This window comes from Lolium rigidum, chromosome 3, assembly GCF_022539505.1.
Source record: "Lolium rigidum isolate FL_2022 chromosome 3, APGP_CSIRO_Lrig_0.1, whole genome shotgun sequence".
Classification (NCBI taxonomy): Eukaryota; Viridiplantae; Streptophyta; class Magnoliopsida; order Poales; family Poaceae; genus Lolium; species Lolium rigidum.
Window position 1 is genome coordinate 328,169,704 of NC_061510.1, and position 13,904 is coordinate 328,183,607.

Here is a 13,904-nt window from a genome sequence, read left to right on the forward strand (position 1 = left end):
CATCTCGTACGGCGGTTTGGGCATACCAGACATGGAGCGGACTGGCCTTGCGCTGCGGCTTCGTTGGCTTTGGCTCTCCCGCACGGACGATCGACGTGCGTGGAGCGACCTTGACCTGCAGTTCACATCTGAGGAACGAGCGCTGTTCTTTGCCTCCACCACCATGACGGTTGGGAACGGCCGCGACGCACTCTTCTGGGAAGACAGGTGGATCGACGGCCGCGCCGTCCGCGAGATCGCGCCAAGCCTATACGGTTGCACCCCCAAGCGCCGGCGCAAGGTCAGGACCGTCGCCCAAGGGCTGCTTGGAAACGCCTGGGCTCAGGACATCCACGGCATCCTCGGCGTGCACGAGATTGGCCAATACCCGGCGCTCGGGCTGCTGTCTCGCGCATCACGCTTCGCACCGAGCCCGATAGGCTGGTCCGGAAGTGGACCGCCACTCGGTACCTACACCGCCAAGTCCGGCTACCTTGCGCAATTCCATGGCTCCACTACCTCCAGCTCCCGGAAGCTTAATTGGAAGACTTGGGCGCCGCCGCGGGTCAAGTTTTTCACTTGGCTTGCCTGCATGGATCGCTGCTGGACTGCCCAACGCCTCGCCGAGCGAGGCCTCCAGCACCATCCCCGCTGCCTCCTCTCGCGACCAGATGCCTGAGACCATGCACCATCTCCTCCTCGCCTGTCCCTTCTCACGACAGGTTTGGCACGAGGTGTTGGCTCGCCTCCGCATGACCTGTCAGCCGCCGGACAGCAACGACGCCTCCATCGACGACTGGTGGCGCAAGGCTAGGCAGATGACCGCTAAGCCTATGCGCAAAGGACTGGACTCCTTCACCCTGTTGACGCCTTGGATGCTCTGGAAGCACCGCAACTCTTGCGTGTTTGACAGAACTCAGCCCTCGGTGCGCGACTTGGTCCAGGAGATCTTCGATGAGGCTCATCTTTGGGCTAGGGCCGGCGCGAAGGGCATTAGGGTAGTGCTTCCGACGACCTGGGATGTGCACTGAGTCACTTCTTGTACCTGTACCCCGCCTCCTAGGAGGCTTGTAAAACTATCTATCTTTTCAATGAAATGAAACGCAAAAGTCTTTTGCGTTTTCTCGAAAAAAAAATCACAATAATATTTCGGAGTTGTAAAATTTTGATGAACCTGAAGTGTATTGGCGAGTTAATTCCGTGAGTGAGAGATCACATGGTTTGCGGTTTTGTGGTGCGGTTCACTGTCTTCACTCCTCATAAGCATGCCAGTGGGATTAGAGTTAGAATGGTTAGGTTTTGAACGTGTGATTCATGTATGGACTTTGATATATGTTTCACATTCGAACATCTATATTAATTCTATATAATATATGCTGCAAGAAAAAAAATCAAGATAATATAGAGTAAAACTAAATTTGAAATTTCGCAGGGGTTGCCATAGAATGCATGGCACCCCATTAGATCCGCCCATGTTTGCTAGAGCATTAGTACATGACACAGCAACACTGGCATGTGACACTTTTATCGCAGAATTGAATGTAACTTGCGTCGGGATTGTAGATACTGCCCATTGCATAGCAAATCTCTGTGCACCTTTTTGTCGTAGTGTCACCACCAAGCATGTACCTACATGTATGTCCTAGATCCCCTCCTGTAATACCTGCACAAACCAAGGTATTCAGAGGAACAACGTGACTAGTAAATTAAAGAGTAGTCACTTTGGTATGTATGCATGTGTTGATCGATTTGAATGTATGCTAAGATAATAAAAATGAAGAACTGTAGATTGAAAACAAATATATTACCTATATGGCCATCGGATGCATGACAAGGGCAGTACTGCGAGTTAGATATAACAATCAGAGCTACAAAGCATAAAACCTGTGTGTTGCTCATGATAATCCCCATGAGCACAAGCTAGCCTTTTCCTTCGACAATCTAGAGCTAGAGGTGTTCTTATAGCTAATGTGTGATAGTTGTTGTTCCAATTTTATACATTGTGCTTATATAGAGACATAAACGAATCATGTAACATCAATTTTTTCCTATTTGATTCCTTGTGCATTGATGTTGTCTTTTAATTTCATAAAAGATATGATTCGCTGTGGACACTTTTTGCTTGGAGTAAAGATGATACGATTAACAAAAGGAGAAGTAGCTATAGAAAGGATCTCATGCACATTAGTGGTATTAAATAACAAATCTCTAATAGGTGGTCCACCCATCTGAGGTGCCCAAGATTTATTCAACTTTGTAGTTTGAGGAACCACACATTAACCATTAAATTTTGATTCACTGTGGAGGTTTTTTGCTTGGAGTAAACTATATGATTTGTTGTACGTAGCTCTTGGCAGTGTATTTCGTAGGAAAGATATGATTTGGTTTAGGGATTTATTATTATTATTTTCATAGGAAGGTTCTTTTGAGTCTCTGAATGTTTCAGTTGCAGGTGGTATATTTTTATTTATGTTACAACTCAAACATCATACATATAGCAGAACTTTAGCTCCTTAAGTTACCTGCTTGCCCGATTCTTATATATTTCGTGGATGTTTGTTTCTGACATGTGACTGATGGTGAAGAAAAATACTGTTTTGTTTCTGACACTCAGCCCTCGAATCCTTACCACCCTTGATGAGTTGGTGGTACTAAGGAAATCTCATGACAATGAGGGTCTTTAAATATTTATAATTTAATAAGAAAAAACTCAACAATAAATCATTGTTGTCTCTTTGACCCATGAAGTCACATGTTGAGTATTACCTTTAGTACTCCCTCCACCTCAAATTAATTGGTGCAGCTTAGGAGTACACTTGTACGGGACATAGTATATGACTTTGTTGATTAATTTGGGCCGGAAGGAGTAGGTTTAATCAAGAATTTTGATCCTTTAACACTGGGGACAAAAAAAAACTCTATAAAGCTTGCTATGAGTAAGCCTTTTAAATTACCATACCAGCTGGGCTTCCCCAGAAGTCAGCATAAATGGTGCCTTATACTTGCCTACCTTGTCCAAGTATTTGCTCCTTTCAGCTGGACCATAGGGCCTGGCCCAGCAGTCAACATAAAAGAGGTATCACTTGGCGTAGTGATTTATCAGCTAAAAGTCTAATCATTGTCCAAACCGTGGTCATCAACTATCTGAACTAGATTTTCCTTCGCTATTGGTGTATGGTATCCATGGAGAGAAAATTTCAACTACAGTATTTGTTTTAGCAACTAGCATTGAATGTGCAAGTTAAGTCATTCATTGATACATAAAAAAAATAGATATGTGTGTATATGATGCTTGTCAGTATTGTGCCAGCCAGGTCAGGGCAATGTATTTATGTTCGTTTGGTTATTCACTTTGGCTCAAAGTGCTTGCTAGTGTGGAGCACTTTCGAAGTGGAATCCAACTATTGATAATTGAGATCAGCAAAACACCTGGCAATATGTCTGCACCACAATGACATCGTCCACAGCTTTATTACGAGATCTTACATGTGATCTGCCATTACTGAACTGACTTGGTGTTGCCGTCAAGTAAGCCACAACTATGAGTTGCTTTTGCGGCACTTCAACCTGTTTTGACCTTAGTAGTTGGTGCTTCAGATTAAGGGATGTCTTTCAGGTGAAGGCTTGCTTTGTTAACTCTTAAGAGTATCCTGACTCATACTGAAACTTTGTTTTTGATTATTGTAATTGGCATATGCACGCCTGTCACTCACTATGATATTAGTGCCCCTTTTCATTCACATGGATGTGGTCATTGACACAAGAACACTTATTTTCAAGGGCTCTAGTATTGCCACTTCATAGAGGATTTTATGAGCACACACACATTTCTGCCTTTGTGATAACTGATATGACCGCAGCAATTTTTTCCACCGTACACAGTATCTTGTGATCCGTTGCTTTTGTCTTGTAGAGTACTAGAGTTTCCATGATTGGTTTATCTGATAATTTATTTTCCTATTTTTTCTTGGAGTAACATCATCTGTTTTGTCGTTTTTACGAAATCCCATATCATATTTACCTAGTTTCTATGTACTCCTGCAATGCTTGATATCTATGGCTGATAAGTGCATTCCTCTTACGACATATGTGTTTGCCGGTGTTGTAAAATTGTTCATCTTACACTAAATGACAAGTGTAGCAAAGTTTTCTATGAACTTCGAGTAAATAATTTATTTCTGCTTCAAACAAGAGCTCTCTATGATGTGTAAACCACTGACTAGCCAGTGAATGAGAAAAATGCAAACCTCTGACAGACACTGTTTGCCTGCCCGCTAGAACTTGAATGTAGTGAGGGTAAAGAGGCATGTATCATATGTAGATTGTATGCTGACCTGGTGAGCAACCATCCACTTGGTTTAAATAAATAAAGTATACTATATTTACATAGAAGTACTTCAAGAATACAGAGTCAGCCATAACTTTTTGCTATGAAATTACCACTGACCGGTTAGGAGGGCATTGACACCTCGGGCTCACCCGAGTTCAAATCACATATTCAACACTTTGTGTCTCATTAAAAGGCGTAATATTCTTCAGTAGGAGGTGACGTTTCCGTCAATAGCAAGGCGTCCGTGGTGACTTCGTCAATCTCAAGATCTGCTGGATCAATTTCTTGAACTCAGTCTCTCGAAGTTGCTCATAAAGGTAAGATATGCGTGCGTGCGTTCATAGAGATGAGTACATGTATGTTAGTATGTATGTGTGAGCGTTTGCGTCTGTTCTGTATTTCGTAAAACAAAATGAGAATAAAATTCTATAAAACCTGATAAGCTATGCTGCTACTGGGCCATGAATAAATCTAAATTCAAGAAGTAAAGTTGATTTTTCACTAATTCGTTTTCGTGCAGTATGGAACGTTAAGAAGTTGGAGAAAGCAATGAAACAATACATGTACTTACTACTCAGTATTTGACAAGCAATGCATGGAATGTGGTCCTATATATACTACTCTCTCCGGTCTTGTATACAAGACCACAAACCCATATTCTAAATACTGAGAAAATAAAATCAAGTGATAAATAGCATGATTATTTATGTTGAAATGTTCTCATGTTCTAGGCTAATCAGGGTCACTTCTTTTGAGCTTCTGTTTATGCATAAGCCGGCTTATGGATTTCGGCGGGGGAAACTTTAGTGGGGAGAAACTCCTAGAAACCGTCCCTCCTATTTTTTTGGGCTTTTGGAAATTTGGTTTATGTACTGTGTTGAGTTGTGTAATGCCTGTAATGCCCTTGAATTTGATATATGCTCCGAATAAGAGATGGCACCATATGTATGATAGTTTCTAGCAGAAAATACGACGAGCTCAACCTGGCTGCTGCGGGGAGGACGAGCTCGTTGGGCTCTGGAGGTCGTTGTCGTCGTCGCCGGTTGGGGAGGATGAGGCGGAGGTACCGGCTGCGGACGCGCTGCTGCGGTGAGGACGAGCTCGAGTAGTATTTAACAAGCAATAGCAATGAAGGTAATCTTTTGCTTGCTCTTGGGTTAAGCAATAACATATAAATCTCAAAGGTATGATTCCTCTCCTACTATTTCTTGAGATGACCGCAAAAAATGCATTATTAATCAGTTCTTGTTGTCAAGCGGAAGTTTGAGATGACTGTAATGGAAGCGGTAAAAAGAAGGAAAATTTATCAGCATGTTCCACAAAAAAAAAATCTTTGTTTATGGGAATGCATAGTTTTTTTCTTACTTTGCAGCCTAATAGTCTTTAGGAAACTGACTTTCATATGTTTTCAAGATACATATCTAAACCATTGCACAAACCATGAAAGCAATAGAAAAACATATTTTTACGAATTTCAACCACACGCAACCATGGTATGCATCTCGAAATTCAAAAGGCGATGTACATGCCGGAAGTGTCTTCCGTACATGGGCATTGTCCCTATCCACTCTGGTTTGTCAACGGTGACTTCCTGGTCTGCTTAATCACGAGCAAGTGCATGCTAGGTCGCCACATCAACGGGAAGGTCGAGTCCGAGCCGCTTACCTCGAGGCAGGTGTGCAGTGTTTCGTTATTCCCAAAGCCTCTCATCCCCACTAACCGACATTACACCTAAGGCTGATCATAGTGGAAGTAACTTAGACTAGTAACGTATGACATGTTACTAGTCTAGGTTATTTATTATGTTATATACTCCTCTTGCCTTGAGACTGCTCATAGTGGGAGTAACATAGCTAGTAACATCACACATCTCAATGCATTTTGGTGACATGGCATGCGAATAAATGAAGAAAGAGAGTGAGGTGGTAACTAGCTATGTTACCATAACATCACACACCCCAAGGCAAAATGAGTCTACAACATAATAATTGACACAATGCATGACACCACATATAAGTTACTACCCACTATGAAGGTAGTAACCTAGACTAGTAACATGGCATATGTTACTAGTCTAAGTTACTCCCACTATGAGCAGCCTGAGGTATGTAAGACTGCTCATAGTGGGAGTAACATAGCTAGTAACATCACACATCTCAAGTCATTTTGGTGACATGACAAGCTAATAAATGAAGAAAGAGAGTGAGGTGGTAACTAGCTATGTTACCTCAAGGCAAGAGGAGTCTGTAACATAATAAATGATACAATGTATAACACCACATATAAGTTACTACCCACTATGAAGGTAGTAATCTAGACTAGTAACATGTCAGTCTAATGTTATGGTAACATAGCTAGTTACCACCTCATTCTCTTTCTTCATTTATTAGCATGCCATGTCACCAAAATGCTTTGAGATATGTGATGTTAGTAGCTATGTTACTCCCACTATGAGCAGTTTAAGACACCCGGCAAATACATATAAACTACGCACATAGCTACCACATGTTATAGCGCTGCCACATTGGTTAACTTCATGAGAATGACTAGTCAGAGTTTCCGTCTAGTCTCGATTGTTGCTAACACTATTCCTCGCTGTTATAGTGCCTGCATTTTCTCTCATTTGAGCTAGCTAGAATGATTTCCCCTTTATTTCTTTAGAAGAGAGTGACGTGCTGCTCGAGGCTCATGTTATCTTTATGAAGCACGTAAGGGAGCTAGGATCACTGGAATAAATTCTCAGAAGTAAAGTAGGTAATTCTATTGAATTTCAACCAGTGAAAAATAACTTTCTCAGTTAGCTTACTTTATTTGTACGCTCCTAGCGTTCCGCTAGTTCTAAACTGAGGCCAGTCAAAATTATTTGTCTAAACTCTACGCCCGGCTTGGTGGTTGCTGGAAATAAAAATATAATTTAATTCCTTTTTATCTTTGGTGAAAGGAAACTAAGTATTTGTTAGCATCAACTATTCATTTGTATGTTATTACCTAACTGGGGACAGTTTTGTAGGGTGATAGATCAATCAAATGGTTCTCCCCATAAAAAGGAATTATATTAACTAGCAAGGTGGCCCTCGCAATGCGAGGGCATCATCTTGTTGCATAGACAATGTTATGCACGCCACCTTCGTATTATTTAAGTTAAAATATTTTTTCCCTTATTTATTTACCTAATTGCAAAAATACATGTCAGTTTAGAAATTGGCGCATTCAATATCTTTTTACCTCTTAGTAATATGTTAGTATTAAAGTTTGGGATATTCTAAGGGCCGAGCGTTGCATGCGTTTTCCTTGTGGTGTGACGGCAAACGTAAGTTGAAAGGGTACTTTTCATGTGGGAGGTGACAACTTCTATTTTCAATTGTGGAATAGCACCGCCATGCAGATTTAAAGGAGCGCCATAGATCATGCTACGCCGCCATGCTAGAACTCTCATGTTCGCCATATATCATGGTCCTAAGTTTAAATTAATCATGCATATATTTATTTCTAAAAAATACAATTAAATTATCAATATTTAATGAGTTAATTTTATTGGCATATTTGCCAAAGAAAGATCTTGTTATGGCCTAGGTTAATGTGATATATACTTGGTGCAATTCACTAAGGATCTTTTGTTACAGAATGAGAGTTTTTTATTAGTTTGTAAATCTACAACTCACTCACATCTACAAATGTTATAATCATATATTTTTAGAGCATGTGAGATGAAAGATAGTTTGTGGTTATTTAAAAGAAGTGCACGATGTGTGGGCATGGATGGGAGGCAAGAATTATTAGCTAAATGGCATGACAGAAATAGATTGAGAAAATCAACCGTGTTGTAAAAATGAGAAGAGATGTATTTCCTCTGTCCCGGAAACATGTTTTAGATTTGTCTAGAACATGTTTTTTTTCGAGCTGGTATTTTTGATATTTCGGTGGAAACTGGTTTTATTGGTTACCATCGAAAACAAATAATACCGTACGAAATTTTCTGGTATTCAAATAATGTTCTCATTTATTTTATAAATTTTTGATAAAATTGTAAATTTGTTCAACAAATCTTGCCCGATATTTTTACCAACAAAAAAAACCATAATCAATATGCTAAATAATGTTATGATATATCTAATTTTAGAAAAATCTAAGACATGTTCCATAGGATGGGTAGACTATACAATATATGACAGTTTTCTTGCTTTTTTAAGATATCAAGATTTTTTTTGTATCCATGGAGCTGCTGCCATTCATAACATGGTTGGGTCGGTCTTCTTTTCACGTGTTATAGTCCGTACAAGATCTTCAAATCTCTTTTTTAAACGGACGAAGCTTCTTTTATTTTGATCCGTACACGTTCTTTAAACCTTTTTTTAACAGACGAAGTTTCTTTTATTTTGATCTAACGGAGGAATACAACTAAGTTATGACCACGGTTTCAGCCATTTTTTATTTTGCAACTTTCTTTTAACAGATATGGTAGGTTTAATCAGATCTGAAGTAGCCCCTGTGTAAGATAAGACACCAAATCAATTTTCCTTTTCCTACCAAATAATAAATAACAACAACATGGGTCCACTAACGTGGCAGGTTTGTACGTCTAAAATAATATTGGCATGTACATGTTACATAAAACCGTGAAATCTCAGCCGTAAATTTTAGATCTAACTGACAAAATAATTAAAATGATGTGATTTAACGCGATGCCTGTATTTTAGACCCACGTATTGTGCCTTTAGTATATAATAGATATGGAGCCGGTCCGGCTAATTGTATTTCTCGAAAAGTCAGTTGAAACCTCGCATGAAAATGATGCATACATCTTTTTATTAAAGTGTATGCATGTCATATATTAGCATCCCACATCACAGACATGGGATCAAAAGAAATAAAGACCTCACTCAGCTCCTGAATTTGTTGGGAAGTCCAGGCCAAACCGTCTTAGTTTCTTAAATGAGAATCTCCAGAAGGTGCGGACCCAGCACTGCCTGCACTCGATCTCACGACAAGTGTAGCCTCGGCAAGTGTAGCATCGGCCGTCGTGAACTATATGATATGATCAAGAAGAAGAAATGAAGATGGAGTTCTTGTGCGGAACTCAAGTTTGTCATGCTCTAACTTATTTGTTAAGCAATGAATGATCAAGATTTTATGATAGAGCATGAAGAGATACAAGGTTGATCAATACTAAGAGTGAAGATTGAATTCAAGTTGATCAACACATGAAGCATAAAGAGTGTACCACTTTGGATCATGTGATCTTGTGAATGGTAAGCCTTGTCAATTATGCTTCTTGAGATAACCCACTATATATGTGCATTTGTGTTTTCTATGTGGGATAAGTATATTGTCATGGGCATGCATCAAGAGTATGATTTCATATAGCCCATGAGAGGATGGCATCAAGCTTGGATGTCATCAAGGTAGATAGAGCGATTAGGTTGAGAATGTTTCTTTTAATTATTACATCCATATGGAAATATAAGCCTAGATTTCTTAAAAAATGGTTGTTGATAATGTGATTTTTGCCGTGAACGCTCTTTCCTAATTAATTTCTACCGTGACTGATTGAATCGCGCTTGAGACTGTTTCCTAAATCGTTTTGATTGATCGTGTCATACATGGGGAGGAGTGGGAAAGTGATCGGATGAAGCAGAGACATGAGATGAAATTGGGCAATTTGGATGGCCCCGATCTCCTTCATCAAGCATGTTTGATGACCAACAACCAACTGCGATATAATAGTATAGACTTCTACTCACAAAGATATGGAGAATAATTTTCTTCAAATCATAGGGAATGCATCTTGCTTATGCACAGGTTGAATGGATGATACATGAAACCTTCCTTGAGAATACTTTATTAGACGTGTGAATATTGTATTAACTCATCTATAATATGCGGTGAGTTTCTCCTTTATTCATTATTTACTTGTATTATAAATCCCTATCTCTATGACAAAACTAAAGATATCTATACCGAACACAAAATTCATGACATGTTATTTGTGTCACCAAATTTGCATTTTGCTGCATGAACCACGTGAATGGTACGGATGCCACTGTGAAGATCTCAAGTTTCATATTAACAACCAAGCCCATAAATAGGCAGGCCGAAGTAGCTTACAACGAATTAACCATGTATTCCTTAGCCTTTTAAGTTTATCTTTCGTTTGTAAGGTGTTAGAGGAAACTGAATTTCGAGACTCTTGCCTTCTTGTGGCCGACCAAACTCCCTAGAGCTTTCCAAAATATTAGGAACCCACGATACATTTCGTGCTAATCAAAATCAACATATATGAGAATGGCCGTCATGATTTTTGAAGGGCAAAGTTCCATTGGGGAAAGCCTCTTTTCAGGACGCTTGCCAAATCTTCTCCAACTACAACCCAAACACCACGTCTGACGCTGACTTACAATCAGCTTATACGCACGCATGTTAAAATATATATAAATGTATTTTGTCATTCTCAATTATAAGTATATAGTATGCCATTCAGATGTAATTTTCGTTGTAATACTCTGATTCATTTACCAGTGGAAATATATATATATTTATCCTATATATATATATATATATATATATATATATATATATATTATTACCATGTTGATGAGAGTTGATATCTCTCAAGAATGTTTAACATCAATCATCTGGATCATCTAGACCATTTGAGATGCCATAGGTTCCACGAGGAAAAAGCCACCGTCCGATATCACGTTGCCCTCCCTCCCTGCCGCCGCTTCACATACCAACCATCTCACCCCGATCGAGTTCCGGTATGTTTGGTTTGAGCCCAAACTTGCCCCACCAAAAAATTGGCATTACCAATGCAAGGGGCATGACCAAAATTTTGGTAGGGTGGCAAAAATATACCATGTTTTGTTTGCAATAAACTTATTTCGTGTATACTAGTTCCTGAAATATTTTACCCATCTACTAGGTAAATCTGAGAAAATATGTAGATTATTACCAAGTATGATGCACTTAAAGAGAGAAAAATATTGTTAGGAAAAAATAAAGAGAAAAAGATCACCAAGAGAATGGGCATGCAATTGTTGAGGCTGCAGGCACTGGTAGAAAAACGGCCATTGGTCGTGGTTCGCAACTGCCATTAGTCGCGGTTGCGCAACCGCGACCAATTAAGCGCGACTAAAGGCCCCCCCTTTTGTCGCGGTTCCTTACGAACCGCGACTAAAGGCACGTCCACGTGGCCGCCAGCAGTCCGTCGGGGCGGAGGACCTTTAGTCGCGGTTCTCCTGGCCAGCCGCGACTAAAGGCCGCCGCAGGTTTAGGGTTTTAGCCCCCCCCCCCTAAACCAGGTTTCTTTTTAATTTTTATTGTTTTATTTCTTTTGGGTTTTAATTTTGAAGGAGTTTCACATATTCTACGGTACTACATACATGCATATGAATGGACAATTTCAAACAAATTTGAAATTAGAACCAAAAAGAATTCAAGAGGAATATACAATATATATTCAATATCGGATGACCAACATATACAATTTTGAACAAGTTTCCATACACAATTTAGTGCATATAAAGTTCTACGTCCTCTACATAGTGTTCTCCTTTAGGATCGACGACTTCCCTCACGAACCATCCAGCTAGTTCCTCTTGAAGTGGTCGGAAGCGAGCTTCTGGAGTAAGCATCTTCCGGAGGTTATTCCGCTTGACATTGTTATCACACGGAACCCGCTCAGAGGTGTATCTCCGGATCATCTCACAAACATAGTATCCACATAGATTGGTCCCCGGTGGCTGAATATCCCCAGTCCCACTCTTTGACCGCATAAAATGTAGCTCTTTTTTGAACTCACCGACCTTGGCATCTACGAACCGTCTCCAAACCCTACGAGGGAAAGAAAATTAAATGAACAAGAGAGTTATTAGTTACTTGATATTAGGAAATGAATGAAATAGGCCGATCGATATAGAGCGCAAATGAATGAAAATAATTACTTCTGCATCATTTTTCTCATGTCGGTCCAAAGCTTTGCATCCATATTCAGAGAGTCGTGGATGAGAACTGTGGAGTCGTGAAATTTAATTACTAGCAGAATCCAGTGGAACCTGCGGACACGATACATGCACGATCATGCATAACTCATCGATTAGCCACATACCATGCATGGAGTAAACAAAAGAGAATGTGCTCAAGACAGAAACACTCACCCAAAATGGTAAGGAAATAGAATATCACTTTTGAGTTCCTTCTTATCAAGAAACCGCCACAGGTCTTCCTCCACGTCGGCGGGGTGATGTTTTAACACATATCCATTAACGATGTGTGGGTCAATGAACCCAACATCATGGATGTTCCTTACTTCGCATTCCTTGATCTTCATTCTGCATTATAGAGTACAGAACAATATAGTTAGGACATATATATATAGTGCAGGCAATGAACGAGATGGGGTAGAAATAAATCACTTACAGAACGTAGCAACAGATGATAGATTTGTCGAGCTCGCGCAGATTGAGAAGCTCGGAACAATTCACTCGGATGAATTGTTACATAGTAATGTTTGAAGTGATGCTCATGTCTAACTTCCGCATAAATATATTCTTTGGTGTTTTTATTTTTTATGTAACGCTTGTACCAATTTAGCAGATTTTTCATTTGTTGAGGTAGATCCTCTTCCTCGCGCAGGCTCGACGAGGGGCCCATTCCGCACATATGTAATTACTCGGTTTACTCATTGGCGCCTCCTCAAGGCCTAACACCGCACGAAGAGTCATACCTAAGTTGGCCGCTTGTTCTCCGGCACTCGTTACGGTCAATCCCTGTGCTGCCGCAGCTGCTATGATATCGGGGGCATCCGGACCGGCGGCTTTCACTATGAGCGGGGCAATCGATTGTTTACTTTGTTCCCCGAGCTGGGCAACTCGTTTCCCGCTTTTTGTACTTGCTAATTCTTTCTCGGCCTCCTCCAAGGATTTCTTCTCCTGCTTCTTCGCCCGCTCTTTCTTATCCTTCAACATGAGTGTCTGCCTATGAAGTTCACGTGCATAGTCGTCAGGCAGATTCTTCGCGGCTTGGGACGGTGTGCTCAAAAATGACTTAGCCCACTTCTTTTGCTCATCAGAAAATACTGGCTTGGGCTCGGGCTCTCTTTTCTTCTTGCAGTCCGCCTTCCATTTCTCATAATCAGCGGTCGCGGCCGCGTTGACTTCCTCGGCACTACGTTCCCAAGGCCTTCTGGGGAGAGGCTTCAGTGATGGCTCCGGTACCTTTGTGGTCTTAGGTACATAAGGGTCCGGGTTGATAGTCCAGGACTGCTTCTGCTTCTTCGCCGGAGGTGGATTGGGGGGCGGCGTCTGCTTACCCGCCTGGGGCGGACTGGGGGGCGGCAGCTGCTTACCCGCCGGAGGTGAATTGGGGGGCGGCGTCGGCTCACGTGAAAGAGGTGTAGGTGAAGCACCACCACCACCGCCGCCACCGCCACCACCACCGTAGGGGGGTGGACTTGTTTTCCTTGGCGCCTCGCCTGGAAACTTGATAAACTTCTTTTGCCATAGAATGAAATGGCGCTTGACATCTCCAAGTCTTCTCTCCCCTTCGAGTGTAGCAATGTAAATCTCCGGGTCCTCAAACCCCGGGACTATGTCCT